This window comes from Bubalus kerabau, chromosome 10 (genome assembly GCF_029407905.1).
Source record: "Bubalus kerabau isolate K-KA32 ecotype Philippines breed swamp buffalo chromosome 10, PCC_UOA_SB_1v2, whole genome shotgun sequence".
Taxonomy (NCBI): domain Eukaryota; kingdom Metazoa; phylum Chordata; class Mammalia; order Artiodactyla; family Bovidae; genus Bubalus; species Bubalus kerabau.
The window spans coordinates 55,073,087-55,091,249 of record NC_073633.1 but is presented as its reverse complement, the minus strand read 5'-3'; the positions used below and the strand labels follow the sequence as shown (position 1 = coordinate 55,091,249).

The 18,163-nt window shown below is 43.7% G+C and overlaps 2 long non-coding RNA genes across 26 annotated transcripts in view; one reads left to right on the top strand and one right to left on the bottom strand.

Moving 5' to 3' along the window:
• LOC129621379 (uncharacterized) overlaps positions 1-18,163 on the bottom strand; it is a 454,544-nt gene that overhangs the window by 167,787 nt on the left and 268,594 nt on the right. For 5 of the 25 annotated variants that reach the window (XR_008699277.1, XR_008699272.1, XR_008699278.1 and 2 more), the window contains exon 9: positions 2,386-2,570. The exons of 18 other annotated variants lie outside the window; for them this stretch is intronic. This is a non-coding gene — a long non-coding RNA (uncharacterized LOC129621379). 2 more of the 25 variants (XR_008699279.1, XR_008699280.1) reach the window with 2 other exon arrangements.
• LOC129621384 (uncharacterized) lies at positions 1,977-8,574 on the top strand. Its single transcript, XR_008699320.1, has 3 exons — positions 1,977-2,105; positions 2,215-2,362; positions 7,737-8,574. It is a non-coding gene; the product is annotated as an uncharacterized LOC129621384 (long non-coding RNA).

Below are 18,163 nucleotides of genomic sequence, written 5' to 3'. Positions count from 1 at the left end.
CCGGAGGGGGGGGGGGGTTATTCAGTTAACACTTCCACCCCTTAAAGACAATGGTGTGCAATCAATGCATATAGGGTCTTTCAGGCCCGTTGCTAAGTGATACGCAGTGTCAACAGAAAAATGCCGGATGTACAGAGGACAGCTACAGGCCCAAGAGAGATCAACACCCTCTGATGATATTTTAAACTTAATTCAGTCCCCGATGAAGATTGTGACAGGTTCTGTGGCTAGAGCAGAAAAGATGTTTGCACTTCAAAATCCGACTTCGTAAAGTTGCTCCGCTGTGTGCAAAGAGTGTTTAATTTGGTAACAAGTGAATCATGGCCCAAACAGTAGTTGGTTCAAATAGGAAAAGGCACCCAGCAGGGGCGTCTTGAATATTCATTTCTTGCCAGGCACAGCGGTCATCTTACAATCTCAGCGTCAGTATCAGAGCTGATCATTTGTCTCAGATTGTCTATGCATTCTCTCATTTTTTTCATCTCTAAAATCTATTTTAGGGACAGCCCCCGAAAGCCATTTGCAACAGCTTCTTCAGAAATTCTAAAGAAGGGAAAGAAACTTGAATAGGATCACATCACCCCATACAACCATGAAAACCTGTTTTGTGGGGCATTCTTGAAACCAGCCCAGAAGCTCTTAAAAGTTTTTGTATTTATTTACCCATTTCTTTCTCTCCCTTCTCCCTCCCTCAATGGATTTTTATATTCAAATGCAAAAGATTTCCATGTGCACTAAAGATCCATTTATGTATTGGTTTAGAAGATCATGCCATGATGTTGAGAAATGCAACTTTTCATAAACAGATGTTTACAAATTCAGTCTTTGTACCAGGAAAAGCACACTTGCCACAAAGGGCCTGTTTTCCATATTTGAAGGCAAAACCCCTTTGAAAAAGAAACTCCAGTCCTTAAAGTCCAGGAACCGTTAACCTCGAACACATCACTCCTCAAAGACACCAAACCTGTGAAACGTCTTCCTAACGAGACACTGGTCAACCCTACATGCCTGGGGTTGCTGCCGACAATAAACACTTGGTCACACAGGCCCTGAGAGCTGTGTAGACAGGAGGGTGGGTGGGGGCACAGTGAATTTATTCAATTCAGGACGCTGTATTCGCCTAGCCCAACACAAGCCTTTTAAGAGCCCAAGTCACATAATTTTCAGCAGCCAGGTTTGTCTTCTTTTGTCCTCAAGAGTTTGGTCTGTTTATTAAACCAATAAGAGCCCTGGAGCATTTTGTCTAGAGGGCTAAGACCTCCTGAAGTGGGAGTATATTAACCCAGATGGAGAAGGGAAAGGGGATGGGCTGGCTTCTTGACATTTTTCTTCCTGCCTCATTCCACGAAGCTAATTTTATAGGGTTTGTTCCTGTCGTGTTGAAGCTACAGGTAGTAAGGCGGAGATTGAAGGCAGATAAAACCGCACAATAGCATTCCCAGGCCTGGCTTCCTCGCCTCCCTGAGGGTGGTTTTCCCTCACACAGGCACTAAAGCATTGTGAGGTACTGAGGAAACAAGCACACAAGCGATGGCACCTGCGTTGACCACCCGCCACCATCCTCCCAGTCGAGGTCTTTCTCCCTACCAGGATTCTGCAATAAAGCACATACATACTTTTCCATAGCTTTATGAGATGAAAAGCTAGGATTCTGAGCCCTGGGTTAGCAAAATGAATGGGCCATAGATATTTCTGGATTAATGATCAGCTGCCTGTCTCCTTGTTTGAACAAGAATGAGCAAATGCTGAGTGCTGGACAGAAGGAATTTCACTTCTAAGAAATAAAAGCATTTATTTGGAAGCCACAGATAAATCCTTATTCATTGGAAGGCACAAAATGTTTAAATACTGACTTAAAAAAATTTTTTTTTCTTTGATGTGGACCATTTTTAAAGTCTTTATTGAATTTGTTACAATATTGCTTCTGTTGTTTATGTTCTGTTTGTTGACCTTGAGACATGTGGGATCTTAGTTCTCCGATCAAGGATTGAATCTGTAACCCTTGCATTGAAAGGTGGATTCTTAACCACTGGACCAGCAGGGGAGTTTCCAAGTATTGAAGTGTTCACCTAGAGCTATCACAAATCCTCTGCAAATATGAAAAAGTATGAATGGGCTAACCAAATTTTCTTTAAATTCCTAATAAAAGGAGTTCGACCCTAAATGTACATTTATTTCAATAAGCCAATGACTTTTCTTGTCTTTTCCAAACAGACCCAACCATCACACAGGAATCGGTGACCACACTCAAGTGCGTCCGGCCCCAGGACAACTGTTGAGCCCTGCAGACTAAGCAGAGACCTTATGATTTGAATAATGCTTCAAATTGGGGCATATTCTGGACTTCCAAATTTCTTTGTAGGTAAAAAAAAAAGTTTTCCTTACCATCATTTGTGACAAAGATCCTAGTGACTGCCGTTTGTTTATCCTGCGTGTGTAAAAAGGATGCTGCGCCTCCTAACTTGGAGAGATGTGTTTTCTACTTTTCTCCAGCAGTGGGGAAGTGTTTGTACTAAGCCATTCTTTTTCCTTGTCCCTCTTGTGGCCAACAGGCTACACTGATAAACAGGCTGTAAAAGCAAAGAGAGACCTCAGCAGTGACAACAACTGAACAAAAGTAATGAGGCCAAAATTAAGAGGAGTCAATGGCACCCCACTCCAGTACTTTGCCTGGAAAATCCCATGGATGGAGGAGCCTGGTAGGCTGCAGTCCATGGGGGTCGCTAAGAGTCGGACACAACTGAGCGACTTCACTTTCACTTTTCACTTTAGTGCATTGGAGAAGGAAATGGCAACCCACTCCAGTGTTCTTGCCTGGAGAATCCCAGGGATGGGGGAGCCTGGTGGGCTGCTGTCTATGGGGTCGCACAGAGTCGGACACGACTGAAGTGACTTAGCAGCAGCAGCATGATTGTAAAAGCTTTGCTGTCTTAAGTGTTGGTCAGCTGACATATTTGCTTAAATCCAGCAATTTCTGCAGGTAGAACTCCAGAGCATGCTATGAAACATCAAAGCCCAAAGGAATATAGTCATGAAACAAGCCTCAAATACGACTGTTCTGTGTTTTCTATGTAAATGTAGAGCCATGAGCACATATTAATTTATTAAACTATGAAACAAAGCTAGATGATCTATTTCCAAAATTTTCCATGGAAACACCTACTATACATTTACTCTTTGATCTACTTTCTCTTACATAAGATTGTTGCTGATCTCAGGAATCCGCCCTAGCTGTATATTAGAATCACCTGGGGGACTTTTTAAACTCTGCAGATGGCTAGGCCCTAGCCCCAGAAATTTGTTTTAATTGGTGAGGAGTGGAACCCAAGCAGTGATAGTTGCTAATGTTCCCCAGATGAGTTCAGCGGTTGTCAATTCCCCTTGGTGAGCTGGAGGTGGAGGGACACAGTTGTAGATGATTAAGCGGAGGTAGGTGCTGACAGAATAAGCAAAATTCTTATGGGAGAAAACCCCCAAATTGAGAAAATACCATCCACCGAATGGAAAAACAAAGGATATTATTTTCCTTTTTTTTTAAGTACTGGACATTTTATCTTTTAAAATGGAAATATAGTTGATTTACAATTCTGTGTTAGTTTCTGGTGTAAACCAACGTGAATCTGGTATGCACACACATGTTACGTTTTTTCAGCTTCTTTTCCATTATAGTGTTCACAAGATACTGAGCACAGTACCCTGTGCTATACAGCAGGACCTTGTTGTTTATCGATTTTATGTATAGCAGTTTGTATCTGCTGCTGCTAAGTCACTTCGGTCGTGTCCGACTCTGTGCGACCCCATAGCCAGCAGCCCACCAGGCTCCCCCGTCCCTGGGATTCTCCAGGCAAGAACGCTGGAGTGGGTTGCCATAGCCTTCTCCAGTTTGTATCTGCTAATCCCAAACTCCTGATCTACTCCTTAGCTCTATGCTTTCCTTGTTGGTAACCATGTTTGTTTTCTATGTCTGTAAGTCTATTTCTGTTTTGTAAATAAGTTCATTTACACCACTTTTTTTTTTTTTAGATTCCACATATAAGTGATACGTTATTTATCTTTCTCTGTTATTCACGTTCTCACATACTAAGTGACTTACTTCACGTAGTAGGACAATCCCCAGGGATCCATCCATGTTGCTACACATGGAATTATTTCACTCTTTTTTTTTTGGCTGAGTAATATTCAAAGGATATTATTCTGTCTCAGCAGAACATCTTTGTTTAGCTCTAAAATTGACATATTTCATGAGAACCTAGTTGAAACACACTTTTAAAGAGATTGGAAAGAGACCCCCAGAAACCAGAAGGCAGTTTCAGGCCATATTTAGAAAAAGTCCCCATGATGGTCAAAACACTGCAGAAATGTGGGGGGAGTGAGAAAGTGGGGCATCAGGAGAGGCTTTGTCAGAGAAGTGGTTCTTGATATGGGCCTAGAGTGGAAGGGTTCACAGGGAGCAACTGTGCAGGGAGTGGGGAGGGAAGTTGATGAGTTACAAGCATGGAATATCTTCTCCAAAGTCCAGGACTCTTTTTATGAAAAGGAGAAGGAGCATACCACTTTTGTTTCTTTCTTACCATTCTTTTGCTTAAATTTACTACCTTTTGTGTTCCAGACATTATTCTAAGAGCTTTCTACTTAAATCCTTTGTGCTTAAATCACTTAATAGTCAAAATAACTGTAGGAAGTAGATCTTGAAATGATCCCCTTCTTACAGGGGGGGAAACTGAAGCACAGAGAGGTGAGATAACTCATTCAAGATCACACAATACCTAAGTGGTCACTGCCAGTCTTTTTGCTCTTTCTGGTTCTTTGTGATAACTGTCATTGGCTGAAGCCACCAGCAGCCCAGAGCTCACTGATAATAGATGCTGCTGTCCAGGAGCTGACCACTTACCAAACAAACCCAGCCGCTCCCTGGAGTCGGAGAAGGATGGACGACCTACCCATTACAGTTCAGATGACATGTGGGGAGGCCCAGGGCCCATCCGAGATCCACTGAGCACTGGAGTAGCTAAGCCTGATGTCAGAGAAAGAGAACCCAGGTCCAGTCATTTTCTCAAACCACCCCATCTCACCCTCAGTAAGGTCACATAAAGGGGACTTCCCTGTGGTCCAGTGGTTAAGACTCCATGCTCCCAATGCTGGGGACGTGGGTTCAATCCTTGGTCAGGGAACTGAGATCACATATGCTGCAATTAAGAGCCTACACACTGCAGCTAAAGGTCCCGATGACTCAGCCAAGATCCCATGTGCTGGTATAGCTAAAGAAATAAAGAAAATTTTTAAAAATCGCAGAGAGGCTCCCTCTTGCTTTTTTTTTTTTATTACAGAGGTATAGATTATGCCACTTTCTTCTTTTTTGAAACTCTCTACAGCAGAAAGTTATTACAAATTTAGTGGTTGTACTTAAGGAATCCAGACAAAGATCATTTCATGAATATTTTTAAGAATGCCCTACAGAATTGGTACGGCAGAGGCCAATGAAATCTATTATTTTTCCCTCTCACTCAAATCAGTTAATGTAATTTAACCAATACATCTAGGGTTTCTAATCTGAGTAAGAAGATAACAGTGGCAGGAGTTACTAACAGAAGACAAAAGAAATAGGATCACAAGCAAAGTCTCCAAATACTGTGACCACCTGGACGCAGATGAGCTGGAAGGAGGGATCCTATCGGGCTTCCTGGAGGAGGCAGTGCTTAAAATGGACCTTGAATCTGAAGAATTTCAATAAAGAGACCATAGGAGGCGTGAAGGGAAGTTAATTCTGCTGTGAGGAGAGATGCGCAGTCACTCCTGGCTGCCTGTCTTAGAGGAGCAGGCCTTGGGATGCACATGTGGCCCGCAGGAGAACAAAGAAAATGTTTCTGCCAACTTCCAAAACTGCACAGCCGGCAGAGTCAGGGGCAGGAAAGCACTAAGGTCCTTCGTACAAAGTAGCCAATTTACAGTTATGGTTACACTTGAGTCAATTAAAGTGTTTTATTAGCAGGAATTTGAATCTCTTACCTTCATTAACATTTAACAGTAAATGGGAGAAAAAAGGTAAATAAAATATTATCTGGCTTTTTAAAGGTCATTTCAGACTGAGCATTATAAAATGCGAGCTGGGGAAGGGCGGGGATGGCCCTTTGTGTGGATTTAGTACTCAGAGCCCACGACATGCATATATCTCTAGAGAGATGGCACAGCAGCGGCAGCCGGAGAACACCTCACGGCAGGTGAGGTGCTGGCGGTGCATTCATTACAGGCAGCACATTTGGGGCAGGGGGAAGGAAGAAGGAGGTGTGACATGTGAGAATGCATTTTTTCTTTAGATCTCAGACTGTAAATCATATGGGGTATGCAGCCCTAAGTAATTACTCCCATGATCAACACCTGCTTCTTAACAACCCCAGGCTAGCAGCCCAAGTTGATTAAATGACATACCTCATCGTTCCCCTAAAGGAAAAAGCTCGGAGGGAGACCAGTGCCCAGGTCCCAGAGTCCACGGAGGGCCCCTGGGAAGTCCCTGCCATAGTCAGGAGGCAGGGCAGACTCCGGCCCCAGGTGCCCCAGAACACTTTCGATCCAAGCCTGCTGGGACTGGAAGTCAGACAGAAACATGATCATTCGGCAAGATGGGAAACATTCAACCTGAACAGACACTTTTTATTTTTTAATTTTCCAAAGTGTCAAGCCAGAAGCAATTAGAAAGCCATCTAAAAGCTGCTTAGTCAATGTTTCATCTCAGTCTGTCACCCCTGGAGATGCTAAGACCTAAGCTGGGATGTTCAGGTGCTGTCTGGCCCCAGGAAGGTGACAGGAAGCCAATATGTCCCCACCATTGTGAAAAGATCTACCTTAACATTATTTATTAGAATGGATGAACTAGAAGGAGAAGATCCACCCCTCACATGATAGGTTCTTGAGTATCCTGAAGTTTTCGTGATGACTGCCCTTGTCCTAGGTGAAAGTTGTACCTGGAGATACAAACCCTGGCAAGTGGGAAGTTTCCCTTTCAAGGCAGTAATAGAAAACACAGTCTTACTCAAATGAATATTTCAATTGAGGAGGTAATGATGACAGGGAAGAGGCAAAGGGATGGGAGGATGGGGGATTACATAAATGCAAGTTACTGGTAACTTTCTAGTCCTTGGGTTGGGTGGTAAGTTCACAGATAATCATTTTATTTTCCAACTTTATAACTAGCTTATGTATTATATCTTGTGTATTGGGTTAAATCCCCTTCCTGGGCCTTCTTCATCATTACAGTATGCAACTTCACTACATCTGAAAGTATCGGGGAAATGAATTCAAAGCAAAATAAATATTTCCTAATTTAAAATAAATATTGCTTATCAGTGTGATCATGTTCAGAGCACAATGCAACTATATCCATACAAGGAACAAAAGTAGAGGGGAAAGGGATATTTACATACATAAAAATACATCCAAAGTCTGATTTTAATGTGCTAAAAGCATCTGGCCTAATTCTGTAAATGTCAAAGGCTGCTGCTCGCTGTCCCTCCAGCACTACCCCAATTAGCAGCTGAGGAAATGGCCTTCCGTTTATCCAAATCTGAAGGTAAATATCACGGACTTCAGCATGAAAACAACGAGGACCTTTTCCTGTTCCATTTAACAACTTTATTTTGCATTTGATCTAGCAAAGACATACAGAAAGGTTCCTGGGAGTTGGCAAACTAACTCTCTAAATAGCTCCCCCAACCTCATTCCATTCCCTTTTCTTTTTGCAGCTTACACACAAGCAACTTCTCACCCACCCTAGAAGTCTGGGGCTGTCATTAAGTCGAGGACCTTCAGCACTGAAGCATGCAAGGCCACGGTCAAAGGCAAGGAGTGAGACTGAGACCATTTTCAGTGTCACTCAGAGAAGCCAACATCCTCTATGATGCACGTAGATATATGCGCTATTTTCCAAAAAGCCATCAGACTGGGATCCTGATTACCACTAAAACAATCATCCTTTTAAAATGTATCCTGAACACAGTAAGAGTCAGGCACTGTGATTTTGCCTTAGTGAAGGTCACCATAGTTTGGTCCCTCAAGAATGGTGTGCGGGAGGTGCTTCTCTCTCAAATGCAGAAGATGAAGCTGGGCTCAGAGAGAATGTGGGCTGCTCTGGGCGCTGTTCTACCAGCCCGTGTCGTCTTTCACCAGTCTGACCCCTCTCGTGAAGGGGATGTGGAAGGCGACTCATGAAATCACCATTTATTCCTACCAATATGAAAATGCTCTCCTACTCTAGGTGAGTATCACAGACTCACTGAAAGCCAGCAGCAGAATGCATCTCAAAGATCTGGGCCTTTCCACCAAGGGGCACATGGAAGAGGAAAGAGACTGGTGTACCAGGGACTAGGAACGCTGTAGTCCTGCAGTCCTGGGTCTGTCGTAGACAGTGAAGCACCATACTGCCCCACTGAGACATGCCAACTGCCTCCACTTACTGACTAGCAAGGAAACCAAGGTTCATATCAATAGTTAGGCCTTGGATTGAAAGCTCCCAGAGATGGTCCATAGTTTAGTAATAGAAAAACTACACACACACACACACACACACACATACATACATATGTACACACATATACACACGTAAAGGCTTCCCAGGTGGCGCAGGGTAAAGAATCTGCCAATGCAGGAGACACAGGAGATGAGGGTTTGACCCCTGAATCGGTAAGATCCTTTGGAGTAGAAAATGGCAACCTGCTTCAGTATTCTTGCCTGGAAGATCCAGTGGTCAGAGGAGACTGGCAGGCTACAGGTGGAGATGACTAAGAACACACATACACTTGCACACACACATATGTAAAGCCATAGATATCTTAATGTTGCTTCTGCTTTCTTCTCCACAACCTGCCTCTGTTAGCTAGCTCTGGAAAGGGCCATGACTGCTCCCTGTACCTTCCTTTTGAGGCAAATCAAATGAACCTCTTGCAAGAATCATATTTTAGTGTCCTCCCAGCTAAGGGGCTCTTCCATTAGTAACTGAATTCAGCAGGAAACGTCCAGTCACTCCAAAGGAAGATATTCTGATTCAACCAAACACCTACTGGATACCTTTTATATGCCAGGTGTTAAACTTGGTACTCATCAATACATTATTTCATTTTACTTCAACTTAGTGCTATAATGCATGTACTAAGTCCATCTTATAGGTTAGAAAGCTGAGGCTCTGAGTGGGTTATATAAAGTGCTCATGGCTCATGCTTAGTGACTGACCCAGTGTCACACTTGGGTTCCCTTCACATCCCCATTCCATCACATCCTGGCATCAGTCCTATCTTCCTCAGTGAAGGGACAATCACAGCAAGGGCCTCTCAAGGCTTAAGATTTTATTCAGGTGGGTGAGTTCTCAGGAGATCTGTGTCAAAGACTCACTGAGTCAGAAAAACTTTGGCCACATCTCCAGGTGAAAATGGCAAACCTGTGTATACACGCATGTGACTCACCATTGAACAAAAATATGTCAAAAGTGAACTGAAAACTCCCAAGAGAGTCACGATAGAGGAAAATCAATGATGAAAGCTCATGGCTATTTACAGAACATGCAGACAGACAGACAACACACACACACACATACACACACAGTATAAACATACTGGCATAGTTACCTCTGAAGGCATGCAGTGGAATCAGAGTGGGGAATAAAGGAATAAATCAGAAAAGAGGAGTGTGATTAACTGAATGATCTACTCCTGAAGTTAAAATTTTAAACTATTCATGACAGTTTAAAATAAAGTCTATGAAAAAGATTCCCAATAAAAATGATAACATTCCCAAACCTCACGAGATGTGACTGAAGGTACAGGAATTGGCAAGAGGAGAAGAAAAGAACTCTCCACTTGCATAAGGTGGGGGGAGTCCTCCCTGGGAATTTCATAATTACGTGCTCTTGCTGCTCATTAATTACAAGGAAACCAACCTGGCTCCAGCCCCCTTGCCTGCTGGGAGGGCAGGATGGAATTACAGACTCACATGAAGGATGGGGACTGGCAGACGGCACCCATCAGAGTGCCACGTAATGGGTCTGAGACTCCAGGTCAGAGATGGCCACCCCTGATTCAGGCTGCATGCAATTAAAAGATCTGAACAGAGTCGAAACTGACCCTTGCCATCTTACGCATGTCAGAGGGTGCTCATTTGAAACAAAATTCTTAATTGTTTTTCCTTTGCTCTTTTAGTTTCAAAACCATCTGTAGAAAGCATATAGCTTGGCAAAATAGAAAATAAATATCCTATCATCTGGCTACTGTTTAAAGTGCAAAGGTTTTCTGTAACTGTGCAGGGAGCGCGCACACACACACACACACACACAGCAGAGCAAATACTCTGATGAATAAAAATGTGAATTTGAGGGCAAATGAGGCATGAAACATATTGGCCAATAAACAACACAAAAGAAGGTCATACTAAATTTTTTTTATCTAATCAGACTGGGAAGCACTTGAGCCAGGATACCCAGCATGAGAGGACTTTGAAAGAAGTTATATTTCTTATCAAGTAAAGAGGATTGGTGTTCATTTATTTGTTATAACTCAGGCATAAAGAAGCCTAGGATCTTACTGGACTGTCTTTTTTTTAAGACTTTTTTTTTTTTTTTTTTGATGTGGACCATTTTTAAAGTCTTTATTGAATTTATTATAATATTGTTTCTGTTTTTTGTTTGTTTGCTTGTTTCTGTTTTCTGTTTTAGTGTTTTGGTCATGAGGCCTGTGGGATCTTACCTCCCCAGCCAGGGATCCAGCCCATACCCCCTGTACTGGGAGGTAAAGTCTTAACCACTGGACTGCCAGGAAGTCCTTGGACTAGGTCTCTAGAGGTGAGACTCTGAAGGTTTCATCATATCCAAAAAGCACATCAGCAACCTATCATGAGAAAATAAAATCTGCCTAAGTACTCCTGTAATCACAGCTCTTTTTTGAAAACGTCTCCTCCAGAAGGCCCTAAATTTCTAAAGTGCTTTTCAGTCCACAAAGCTCCTTCAAAACCAGCTCAAAAAGTAGAACGGTCAGGTAATATTTGCTCCATTCTCAGGCACGGAAAAGATCTGCCCAGAAAGGTGAGGGGATTTTCTTAGGTTCCTGTGGTCAGGAATTGTACAGTCCAGTGAGGATCCGACCCATCTGACTTCTGATCCAGCACATCCCTGCCAGTCTGCCAGTCCTGGGGTTTCACAGGTCCACTGTGAAATGTGCGCTTAGGTCCTGAGGCTTCTGTCTTTTAGACAAAGTTGATTTCGGGAGGCTGCTTTGTACCAACACACCATATCAACCACCCCTTCCCCAAGGGAGGCAGGATGGTGTAGCGGCTTAGAGCCAGACAAGCCTGAGTGCCAATCCTGACTCTGAGAAACCTGCTGTGGGGCCTTGGAGCATTTCCAGCCTCTGGACCTCTGTTTTCTTTTCTGTATTATTGTGATGATAATTCCTGCCTTCCAAAGCGCTGGGCATGATAAAGGTCTTGGCCCACAGTAAGCATTATTACGATTTCTCCTCCATGTGATGCAAGAGTAAAGGTGGAGAAGCAGACACTTTAAGGGCAGGATCAGAAGAGGTCATGCACAGGGCAGCCTGGGTGTCCCAGCAGAGTCTTAAACAGAAGGGCCTAGGAATGCGGACTTTTCTGTGTGTGGAATATGTCAGAATCAAAAGAACAATGGAAACGAATGGCTTAGACAATTTCCCACCCCTCCCCCACTCCCACGCGCACACTCAGCATCGTGGGTCGAAAAGAAACGGATTCTTTCAAGATTCCCAGACCAGTCTGAGCAAAGTGAAAAGGTTTCCAGCCCCTGTCGGTTCTGAGAAATACCTGAGCCTCGCAGGGCTGGGGTCACCTGAAGCTCCTCGGGGAGCTCTTGGGCTGCACTAATTAGAGGGAGCAATATTGTTTGAAAGCCTTCCCTTCATCTGTCTTCCAGCCTTGCTTTGCTTCAGGATTTGGGTGTTCGCTGCCCAGGCCCAGTTCACACAGCCTGCCAGCCCTTCAAAGGCAGAGAATCCACACAGGCTCACCAAACAGGTGGTGATGAGAGACGTGCCCAGACTGTCCCGGCCATTCCTTGCTGCACCTTCACTTTCATTATCCCCATCATTTGTCAAGCAAAGGCAGGCTGGTGAGCTGGGGCTTCCACACCTTCAAAGGGAAATACTGCCTAGACAGTGAGGCTGCTGCGGCCACGACCTCCTCTTCACCTGCTGGATACCCGTGGGGACTCGCCTCGTCAAAAGAGGAGTCATCATTAGACGTTTCTCACTGATATTCAGTGGCCCAAGGGAGATAGAGAGAGATAAAGGGCCAGTTACAGGAGGGGTTATGTACCACACTGAGAAATTGGCAAAGGCAAAATTCACTTTCCCGGGTAAGACACAGACAGGACCAAGTCACTCGGAACCTGAGAAAAATAAGCTGTCTGTGATGACAGAGTCCAACATTCCCCCAGAATTTGGCCACTGACTCCTATGTTAATAACTTCACTTCTTTGGGGGGCTCAGGTTTTCTACTACAGACCCACAGAATTCCTCTTCTTAGAATTTAGAAGGACCCCTAAATTGAAATAGGGACAAAATGAATTTCTCATCGTGCTGGCAAGACAATGGGTACAAAAGCACTGGGCAAAGACACTCTTTGCTTGAGGAAAGGATGTAGCTCTGCCTGAGGCTCAACCCAGGAATTTAGTAAACTAGAAATAAGTTCTTGAGTGGAGCAGGGAGAGGAAAGGAGGAGGAAGTAGGTGGCATGGGGAGGAAAAATATTATTCTGGTCGTCTTCTTCTGTTGCTGGGAGAGGCTGGACTAGAAATTGGAAGGTAGGTTGTTTGGTATCATAGGCAAGAGAAACTCTGCAGCCCTGGATGTTCCTGAAGAATGTCCATGGACTTGAGCTCGAGTCAAGGTGGATCACAGGGCAAAAGACTAGGATTTGAATTAGAGTTTGGGCCTCTCATCTTCCTGGAGAATCTCTCCCAGCCCTTTTGTTTACTACTGTAGTTCTATGCTCGTCACCTCAATATATGTCCCTCCTTAAGAGACAGAACTCCAGGAACTCCCATGGTGGTTCAGTGGTTAAGAATCTGCCTTCCAATGTTGGGGACAAGGGTTCAACCCCTGGACAGGGAACTAAGATCCCACATACTGTGGGGCAACTAAGCCCATGTGCTCTGGAGCCTGAGTTCCATAACTAGAGAGAAAAGAGCCCTCCCACCACAAAAGAAGATCTCACAAGCTTCTGCAATGAAGATCTGAGGTAGCCAAATAAGTAAATAAATTTAAAAAAAATTTTTTTTTTTTAAAGAGAGAGAGAGAACTCCATCTGGTTCCAAGATTGTTTCTTGGAACATAAAACCTGATGAAAGGCATCACAGTGCAATCTTCCCCCAAGTGTGGATCTTTCAGCATAGTGACTCTGGTCAGTCAGTTGTATGTCGGTTGCTTTTTTCCCCCCTACCAGTGAAAATGTCATTTACCTTTAAAGGTGATCTTGGCAGACCTAGTCAAACAAATGAATATTTTTCTCTCAACAGACGCATTTCCCAACAACCTGTTTCTGTGAGAATGCAGGAGCTGGCCTGCATGACCATCTCCTCTGAGAAATATAGACAGGAACATGATTTTGATGTTAACCGCACTGAAAAACTCTCAGGGAGTTTTTGGAGCCCTTTGGAAATGTATCTTTTTGTTCCTCCCAGACTGGCCTCCAGCCTGAAGGATGAGCACAGAAAGGACAGAAGAATTGAAAGCATGGCCTGCCTGGAAAGACTGGGCTGTTTCTACTGAGTTGGAGCCAGAGAAGGGTTTAGGGGAGCAATAGAAGATGAGGTCATAAAGGTGGGCTGAGTTCATATCATGAATATATAACGACTCAGGAGAGGCGTCATATATTTCCTCCCATTAAATGGCAATGGGAGCCATTTAAGTATGCAAGATATTAAGATATTTAAGTATGCATTTAAGATATTTATGTATGCATGGGATTGGGTGAATCAGTTCTGGTCATTGCATGTGGAGATCTTGGATAAAAGGAGAAACTAGAGATAGAAAGACAAGGCAGTCCTTCGTTCAAGAATGTAATATGCCTGCCACCCTGCCAGGCACTGAGGGCATTGTGATGAAGAAAGCCAACACAAAGGTCTTTCCTGGTGGTTCAGTGGTTAAGACTCCACACTCCCACTACATAGGGCTTGGGCCCATCCCTTCTTGGGGAACTAAGATCCTGTATGCTGCACAGTGTGGCCAAAAAGCCAACACAAAGTCAACACAATGACTATCCTGGAGCTTGCAGTCCAATGGGATGCGGAATGTCACTGACAGTCCATTGGGCGTACAATGTTTGACATGGCGCATGTGAGATGTCTGTGAAATAGCCATGGGGAAAGATGCAAGGTGGCCTAGAGTCAACACACATTCCTACAAGTTTAAATACAGGATTTTCAAAACTCACTTGATCTGAAGAAAGTCTGCTTGCCTAACTACTATCTGTAGGTTTCTATTCAGGTGAGAACATTTCCCTTTCCTTGTTGAACCAAGAGGTGAACCTTGGTGAACCTTGTTGCCCAAGTATCAGTACAATTAAGTGGCAGAGCCTCAGGGTTTAACTGGGCCCACATGGCCAGGGTCTGGCCCCCTCAACTGGCTGGGTATGGAGTAAAGGGTGTGCAGCACAAGCTCCAGGCCTGAAATCCAATTCTGGGACTCACTCACTCTAAGCCCCTCTCTCCTTGCCATTTCTACATAGAAGCTGATGATTAATTATCCAAGAATGCAGCAGAGTCAGGGGAAATCTGACATGGAACTGACCCGAAATGAATCCTCACTGGGTCTCTCTGTTCTATAAGGGAAACCTTGATCATCAAATCACTAGCCAGCTCTATTAGACCCTTCCAGAGGCCAAAAACCACTCCTCTCCAAAATCCAGCTCTGATTTATTACTCTTTCTTTCACTGACATTTTCATATTTTATCCCACCCCTTCTAATTCAGCAAACCCTCCCTCGCATCCCATTCTGCTCTCAGAGAGTCTGCTAGTCCTTAGCAAAAATAACAGATTTATTGCTTCAGTTCCCACAATGCACATGTGTTTATTAGGTCCTGCCTTAAAGCAAATTCAAACATTTTCTATGATCATTTTTTGCAAGTGTCAGAGATCTGGCAATCCAACTTCAGGATGACTTTCGACTCTTAGCGTACAGTCTGCCACCCGGAGCCAGGTACTCATAAATTGTAATATTTCAATGCCTTCCAGGTACTGTATATGACCTGCTAATTATCTGTCAAAATGTAGGCATCAGACACAAATCAAATAGGTGAAAAGAACTTGATCTAATCTCTGCTTTTTCCAGTTTCTGAGTCTCTGAATACCACATACATCAAGCCTCTGTCTTGCTCTGGGACAGCACATACCTTAATGCATTCCCCAAATCACACAATTCTCTGCAAAGAACTGTTTCTTTTGCTGCTGAGATTAATAAGCCAATTCTCTCTCCTCGCCAGAGAATGTCTGAACAGTGCAGAGTTGACCTGACTCCTTCCTTTCCAGGGGGCATTTATAGCACCATGATATGAATGTCTCTTGAACTTGAGTGTAGCATTCTGTGCCCACAAGAAGAAAACTCAGGCTTGGAGGGGACTCCTGACAAGACTATCTGATTAGATTCGTCCTCTTCACACAAACAAATGTCTGAGCAGAAAAGGCAGTTAGCTTTTATTTCCCTTCCTGAATTCCAGGAAGGAGTCCCAATTATTGATAAGCAAACCAACTTTAATTATGTTTGACACACTGATTCATAAATTATTAATTTGATCAATATTTACTGAGGATTTACTATGTACCCAAACTGCATGATAGAGTACAAACAAAAAACACAGTTCCTATATGTAACTAACATTAATTCCTGAGGATTTTATATAACATCAGTGACCTTTATTAGATGGGAGTGTGGTATATACAACCATTATCCTCAGCTTTAAAAGGCAGTTCACCAATTTTTAAAAAGTGTGCCCTGTTACACTCCATGGAGTTCCCAGGGCAGAGAGTTATCATGGCAGAGATTTCTGTCTATCTTATTCAGGGTGGATCCTTAGTATCCTGAATAACATCTGTTATATAGTAGATGCTCAATAAATATTTGTTGACCAAATGAATAATGCCCTGGACCCACAGAGAGGGAGGCAATTATTGTCCACATCCCTTAACTAAGTAGTGAAGTCGCTCAGTCGTGTCCGACTCTTTGCTACCCCATGGGCTGTAGCCTATAAGGCTCCTCCATCCAGGGATTTTCCAGGCAAGAGTGCTGGAGTGGATTGCCATTTCCTTCTCCAGGGGATCTTCCCAACCCAGGAATCGAACCCGGGTTTCCCGCATTGCAGGCAGACGCTTTACCGTCTGAGCCACCAGGGAACGCTCCCACCAGGCTCCTCTGTCTGTGGGATTCTCCAGGCAAGAATACTGGAGTGGGTTGCCATTTCCTTTTCCAATGTCCGGTATAAGCCTGTTTTTAAGCCAAAATGCAAGCAACAGCTCTTTCAGCTTGATGCGATAGCTTTTATTTTCCTATCGTGTACTTTCTGTATTATCTAAAGTCCCTACAAGGAGCACATATTACTTTCCTAGTCACATCAAAAGAATACAATCCAGATTTTGACCAGATTTTATTTTCAGTTTGCAGTTAGAGTCTATTTAAGGCCTGTCATCCAGCTAGAAATAGCAAAAACTCTATTGCACGAGAGAGGGCATGAGAAGTTTCCTAACAGAGTCTGATATTCCATGACAGATCTGGAGAGAAGAGAGGCAGCCATAAGTATCATCAGATAATGACCAATCACTAACTACTGTCAAAGGCTAACTGTGCCAGTCGTAACTCTGGGAAGGTCACCTAGACAGATAGGCAAGTAGTGAGGACAGGAAAGAATGCACCAACATTGGAAAGGAATCTTGTAATCCAGCAGAATAATGCCACCAAGTCTATTTAATGGCAGTTAACTATAGTTCATGGTGTTGCTGAAACAGACTTCTCCTAAACATCAGGAATGAGAAGCCAGTTTTTTAAAATCACTATTTTCTCCCCACCCTACCTTTCTCACCTAGGAGAAAGGTTAACTAGGATTTCAAAGCCTAGGCTAGCTGTAGCTTCTCTGGACTTTGGCAGCTGTTGCGTTTTGGTGCCTGTGTGCCAGTTACTTGCTCTGCCAGCAATGTGTGAGGATAATCACCCACTGAAGGATTTCAACACGTTATGTTTCCCCAGGAGCCTTTGTCTAACAAGGTAATTTATGATCTGTTCAGGAATCTGGTCTTTACAAAACAATAAATTCACACTTGCGCTGGACTTCAAAGCTGCCATTATGAGGCTCCGGTAGCAGAAGGCGTCCTGCAGCTGAGAGCCAGATCAACAGATAAGTGAGTTTTTAATGATGTCTTTCAGGCAGGCTGTGAAGGGGACAAAGCTGACAGCCACTGTGGCAGCATTTGGCTACTCTTGCAAAATGTGACCCCAAATTGGCTCCTCCTGACAATGTTAAAAACTTTCATTTACTGTCTTCGGAATGTGGGATCTATGGGCTTTGGGAGGTGGAGGGGCAGGTGGTAGGAACCAGGTACTTCCTATGGGATTGCCAGTGGTTGTTGCCCTGGATAAGAATCTTGCTGGAATGCCAACCAAGGCCTGGATCCTCCAACCCAGCAGCCGGCGGAAGCCCAGAAAGTCTCTGGAAAGCATGATGGAGGGGTAGGGCTTATGGGGATTCCTGGTGGTAAGCTGTTCATTGTCTCCTATTGTTTCAACAGGTTTTGTGCCTAGGTAGGCACAAATCCTGCTAAAAATATAGGCCAGGTTTTTCAGAGTGTGGTCAGCATCCTTCTTGCTTGAACATCATTTGGGAAGCTTGCTCTAAAAATCACAGGTGCCTGGGCCCCACTCTAAAGCTACTGTTGTATCAACTCACAGTGGGTAGGCCTAGGAATTCAAATCTTTATTAACAAACAGTCCAGGTGATTCTTACACCAAAGTTTGAGAAACACTGAGTAAGCTGAAAACAGAAAGAGTAAACTAGGAATTTAAGCCAGAGGGCCTTGGGATGAGCAAGATCTAGATATAAATCAAGGAGCCACAATTTATATGCTCTGTGATCTTGGACAAGTGTCTCAATCTGTCTGAACTTTGGTTTACT